This window comes from Orycteropus afer, unplaced genomic scaffold, assembly GCF_000298275.1.
Source record: "Orycteropus afer afer isolate SDZICR_OR568_19922 unplaced genomic scaffold, OryAfe1.0 scaffold01021, whole genome shotgun sequence".
Classification (NCBI taxonomy): Eukaryota; Metazoa; Chordata; class Mammalia; order Tubulidentata; family Orycteropodidae; genus Orycteropus; species Orycteropus afer.
Window position 1 is genome coordinate 94,607 of NW_006922608.1, and position 6,661 is coordinate 101,267.

At 42.1% G+C, this 6,661-nt stretch overlaps 1 pseudogene; it reads left to right on the plus strand.

Moving 5' to 3' along the window:
• The first annotated feature begins 5,923 nt into the window (after positions 1-5,923).
• LOC103212591 lies at positions 5,924-6,347 on the plus strand (annotated as a pseudogene).
• The last annotated feature ends 314 nt before the right edge of the window (positions 6,348-6,661 follow it).

Below are 6,661 nucleotides of genomic sequence, written 5' to 3' on the forward strand. Positions count from 1 at the left end.
GATTCTTACAAAGGGCCAAAATTCACTAAATAGGGAAAAGATTGTCTGTTTAACAAATGGTGCTGGCAAAACTGGATATCCATTTGCAGAAAAATGAAACAAGAGCTGTAACTCACACCATACACAAAAACTAACTCCAGATGGTTCAAAGACTTAAATGTGAAACCTAAAACTATGAAGTTCCTCAAGGAAAAACTAGGGACAAATTTAGGGGCCCTGATATGTGGCATAAAGAGACTATCAAGCATAACCCAAAATGCACAAACAGCAAAAGAGAAACTAGATGAATGAGACCTTCTAAAAATTAATTTTTTATGTGCTTCCAAAGACTTCTTCAAAAGAGAACCTATAGATTGGGAAAAAGTATTTGATAGTGGCATATCTGACAAGGAACTTTTCTCTAGAATTTATAGAAAACTGTAACACCTCAACAACAAAAAGACAAATAATCCAATTAAAAAACGGGCAGAAGATATGAAAAGACACTTCGCCAAAGAAGATATTCAGGAGGCCAACAAACGCATGAAGTATTGCTCATATTCATTAGCCATTAGAAGAATGTAAATCAAAACAACAATGTGATATCATCTTGTCCCAGCACTAGGAGCAAAGTTCAAGATAGAAAATAACAAATACTGGTGAGCATGTGGAGAGATTGGGTCTCTCATGCACTGTTGGTGAGCCTGTCAAATGATACAACCACTGTGGAAAGCAATATGGAGATTCCTTCAAAAGTTGGAATTAGAAATACAATTTCACCCAGAAATTCCATTACTAGGTATATACCCTAAAGAAGTGAGAGCCAGGACAAGAACAGATGTATACACACCCATGTTCATTGCAACACTATTTATAAGAACCAAAAGATGGAAATAACCTAGGTTCCCCTTCAACAGAAGAATGGATAACCAAACTATGGTACATACACACAATGGGATACTATGCAACCCTAAAGAATAATGTGGAATCAACAAAACACCACATAATATGGATTAACTTGGAGGACATTATTCTGAATGAAATAAGGCAATCACAGAAGGACAAATACTGTATTAGTCCCTTATTGTAAAAAGTCAAGGAAAGGTTTATATATGGAAGGAAATTTTCTTTGTTGGTTACCAGGGGTGGCAGGGGAGTGGAGGTGAGGTAACACTGTTAGATAAGTAGAGATAAGTATTGATATTGGTTAAGGAAAGAACAATATACCAAATTTGAGTAATCAACATGGTGGCACTGAGGAAAAGGAAGACAGAGAGAGGTGCATGGGAGGTACAGAGAACAAACATGAATGCTTTTGCACATACAGTACTGCATTGCCAGTGAAGGCAAACATGGCTATATGGGTGAATAGATGGGTGGATAGGCTGAACGATTAAGTATGTCTATGCAGGGAGAAGAGTGCCCAAGACCATGTATAGGGTTGGCAGACAATGCTTCTACAAGTGTATTTATATGTTCTGTAAGAACTTCCAGGTATGTAGTAGAGCTGACAAGGGACAAGGTTGTAGTCACTTCTTGGTCACAGCCAGCTACCCAGAGGGAGCGAGTTGTTGGACCTATGAGCTCATGACCATAGTTGCAGGGGACCTCAGGCTCAATTGGCATAACATACTACACAAAACATTGTTCCACATCCTACTTTGGCGAGTAGCACCTGGGATCTTAAAAGCTTGCAAGTGGCCATCTAGATGCAAATATGGGTCTCTCCTCATCCAGAGCAAAGAAGAGTGAAGAAAACCAAAGTCACACGGAAACAATTAGTCCAAACTACTGGTACACCATCCTCAGCCTATACGACTATGAGACCAGAAGAACTAGATAGTGTCTGGCTACCACTGTCAACCACTCAGGGGGGATCTCTGTGGGAGATCCTGGATAAAGTGGGAGAACAACGTGGAACAAAACTCAAAATAATTAAAAAAAGAGAAAAGGACCATGTTTGTTGGTCTGATAGAACCTGATGGAACCACTGACACTATGTTCCTTAGCTGCCCTTCAGATCTGGAATTGAAGCCACTCCTGTGGCTTCCAGCCAAACAAAAAATAGGCATAGGAGCTGAAAATTTACACTAGGTAGATATACTCTTTGGAGAGATCAATCATGGGAGAATAGAAGGTCTGTGTATACACGGGGAGATAGCTTAGGGGGCAGGAGTGCATGGGAGGGAAGGACACAGGGAAGGTAACTATAGGGAGGAAGTGGGAGGGGAGCTGTTGCATTGTGGTAAATTGTAGTCAATGTCTTGAGACAATGTGTATGTGAACTGCTGTATGGAAAGTGAATTTGCTCTGTAAACTTTCACCGAAATCACAATAATTTTTTTTTTTTTTTACTAAAAGAACCAATGGTATTGAAGGAAGAAGTTGAAGCTGCACTGAAGGAATTGGTGCAAAACAAGGCTCCAGGAATTGATGGAATAGCATTGAGATGTTTCAACACATGGAGGCAGCGTTGAAGGCACTTACTCAACTTAAGCTCAAGCTCAAGCTCAAGCTCAAGCTCACTGTTGAGTCAGATTCAACTCATAGCAATCCCTCCTTGGGTTTCTGAGGTGGTATCACTACAGAAGTAGATTGCCCAGTCTTCCTTCTGAAGAGTGGCTGGTGGGTTTGAACCACCGCCCTTCTGGTTAGCAGTCTCATGCCTTAGGCACTCTCAGAGCTCCTCTTACTCCACTATGCCAAATGATTTGGAAGATAGTTACCTGGCCAGCTGACTCAAAGAGATTGCTATTTGTGCCCATTCCAAAGAAACGTGATCCAACAGAGTGTGAAATTATTGAACAATATTTTTACTATCACACACAAGTAGAATTTTTCTGAAAGTAATTAATAAATGTTTGTAATAATATATTGACAGGGAACTGCCAGAAATATAACCTGGATTCAGAAGAGTACATGGAATGAAGGATATCACTGCTGATGTCAGATGGATCTTGGCAGAAATCAAATAATGCCAGAAAGATGTTTACTTGTGTTTTATTGACTATGTGAAAGCATTCAACTGTGTAGATCATAAAAAATTATGGATAACATTGAGAAGAATGGGAATTCCAGAACATTTAGTTGTGCTCATGAGGAACTTGTACATAGACTAGATGGGTATTGTTCAAACAGAACAAGGGGATAGTGCATAGTTTAAAATCAGGAAGGGTGTGCATCAGGGTTGTATCCTTTCACTATACTTATTCAATCTGTATGCTGAGCAAATAATCTGAGAAGCTGGATTATATGAAGAATAACATGATATCAGGATTGGAGGAAGACTCATCAACAACTTGTGAAATGCAGATGACACGATCTTGCTTGCTGAAAGTGAAGAGAACTTGAAGCACTTACTTATGAAAATTAAAGACTATAGTCTGAAATATGGATGGGTTACACCTCAATATAAAGAAAACAAAAATCCTCACAACTGCACCAATAAGCAACATCACAATACGTGGAGAAAAGTTTGAAGTTGTCAAATATTTCATTTTACGTGGATCCACAATCAACACCCATGGAAGCAGCAGTCAAGAAACCAGATGTCATATTGCACTGGGCAAATCCACTGAAAAAGACCTCTCTAAAGTGCGAGAACAGAGCTGCCACTTTGAAGATTAAGGTGCGCCTAACCCAAGCCATGGTATTTTCAGTCACCTCATAGGCATGTGAAAGCTAGACAGTGAATAAGGAAGACCAAAGAAGAGTTGATGCTTTTGAGTTGTGGTGCTCGCAAAGAAAACTAAAATACCACGAACTGCTAAAATGAACAAACCTGCTCTGGAAGAAATGCAGCCGGAAGGTTCCTTAGAAGTGAGAATGGCCAGACTTCATCTCATCTACTTTGATCATGTTGTCAGAAGTGACCATTCCCTGGAGAAGCATATCAGGCTTGATAAAGTGGAGAGTTGGTGAAAAAGGGGACAGTGGCTGGAATGATAGACTCAAGTATAGCAAGGCTTGTTAGGGTGGCGCAGGACTGTGCAGTGTTTCATCCTGTTGAACATAGATTCACTATGAGTTGGAGCAGACTGGACAGCACCTAACAACAACATCCATACCGATTTTTTGCCTAACTATAACAACAACAATAGATACACAGGCATTCCAAAAGTCTCTATATAGATATTTAACCCATAGCACAGAGAGGGGTGTTCAAGTCGGCCACTACACTTGCAAGTTTATCCATTTCTCTTTAGGTTCTATTATTTTTTCTCCCATGTGTTTTGAAGCTTTTTCTTTGGATGCATACACATTTCTCATGGCTGTGTCTTCTGGGAAAATCAATATCTTTATCTTTATGCAATGTCCCTCATTGTCTCTGACACATTCCTTGATCTAAAGCTTACTTCATCTGATATTAATATAGAGACTCCAACTCTTTCTTAGTTAGTGTTGGCATTGTCTGTCTTCCTCCAGCCTGTCATTTTTACCCTATCTATGTGTCTATACTCAAAGCGAGTTTCTTAGAGAAAGCCTACATTCATTGCCATTGAGTGTATTCCAACTCTAAATGACCACATAGGACAGTGTAGAACTACCCCATGGAGTTTCCAAGACTGTAATCTTCACAGAAGCAGATTCCTTCATCTTTCTCCCGTGGAGCAGTTGGTGGGTTTGAACCACTGTTCTTTCAGTTAGCAGCCAAGCGCTTAACCACTGCTCCAGCAGGACTTCTTAGAGAGGCTGTGGGGCCTTTTCCTATTTTATCCAACCTGGCAATATTTGTCTTCTAATTGATGTTTAGACCATTCACAGTTAATTTTATGATCGATGTGACTGAGTTAAAATCTATCATGTTTGTAGCTGTTTTCTATGCTCTGTGTTTTGTTTCCTGTTTTTCCTTGCCTTTTCTGCCTTCCATTTGGGTAAAGTGAGCATTTCCAAATGCTTTTGTTTTACCTTCTTTATTGACTTACTGTGTATGCATTTTTTTCCTAAATGTTAGTGATTGCCCAAGCGTTTACAATATGGATTTGAATTAGCCTGACTCCTCTTTGCCGCACATCATTGTCCCTCTGCACCATCCTGAGAGTCACAGTGCTTTCCCACCCTGTCAATACTGATGCCCTGAGCACATGCAGGATTCACCTTCTTACCTGGCCAGAGGCAGAAATTTGAGAGACAAGCCCTCCTTTCTCTCTCCCTGGTAGTGTCGTCTGTTATGCTCTGTCCCCTTCCCTGCTGGAGGTGCATACTGGTGTCGTGCCTAAGGCACTTGACTGCTAATCAGAAGGCTGGTGGTTCAAAGCCACCAGCCACTTCTCAGAAGAAAGGTTGGCAATCTACTTCCATAGTGATACTGCCTCAGAAACCCAAGGAGGGGTCGCTATGAGTCGCATCCGACTCCACGACAGTGTGTTTGGTTTGGTTTGGTTTGACTAAGTGAATATCCAACTAGAAATAAATAAGACTTCAGTCTTTACCTATGCAGGACTAGCCATTCTGTAGCACTCTCCACGCATGCACACACACATGCTAGACCACTTCCCCCTGCTTCTGGATAAAGGAGAGATGCAGGGGAAAGGAAGTGTGTGTGTGTGTGTGCGCGTGTGTGCACATGCATGTGCGCACACGTGTTGTGGGGTGATGAGAGGGACAAAATGAGTGCCAGGTGGCAGAAGAGAAGGTAGCCTGCTCTCCAAAATCAACTTCTGTCTACCTTCCAGTTCTGGTCTTAGGTTGTGCCAGGGTGCATGCTAGCCTGCTTGAGTGTACATGGTGGTGGGTGTAGGGTGGTAGGTGATTAGTACTCTAAAGACAGCTGCATAAAAATGGCCTGAAGGATGGTGGCAGGCACCAAAAACTGAGGTCTGTTGACCTTGCAAAGTAGCATACCACTTTTTCTATCTGAGCGCTGCTCCAGCTGCTGCACATTCACTCTGAGCTCCAGGACCCTGTTAAGCTAGCAGTGCTGTCACCTCCCACAGCGACCATCATGATCACCTACTGGGCCCTCATCAGCCATCATGAGATGTTCCCTAACATTTACGAGAGCTGGAGATTGCAGATCGGCTGTGCCTAGAGGAGGGTAACTCTGACGACTCACTCCTTGGTGGAAATGCCTGAGCTGAAGGACCCAGAGATGAAGCAACAGAAAGCACAGTAGTCATCGGGGTTGATATTGTCACGAACCATCACTTACAGGGAACCAGCTTCACAAAGAAGCCTACAAGTACGGAAAAGATGACATGAAACTAATCAAAGGCAAACTTGAAGAACAGAGACCAGAAAGAGTAATACGTTTTATGACAGGGGCTACAGAACAAATTAAGCACATCCTTGCTAATTTCAAAAACTGCCAGTTCTTTATTGGCAAAAACATGAATCCAGATGGTATGGTTGCTCTACTGGACTACTGAGAGGCTGGTGTGACCCCCACATACACTTTCCCTTAAGGACAGTTTAGAAGTGGAGGAATGCTAACAAGTTGGCAGTTATTTGGATCTATCACCTGTCATCACAATGTTGTTGTTGTTGTTATTCGCCATCGAGTCGGCCCCGACTCATAGCGACCCCTCCTTGGGGTTCCGAGGCATTATCACTACGGAAGTAGGAATGCCCAACCTTCCTTCCGAGGAGTGGCTGGTGGGTTTGAACCGCCAGCCTTCTGGTTAGCAGTCAAGTGTCTTAGGCACTATGCTACCAGAGCTCCTGTCATCACAATGGACTGCTG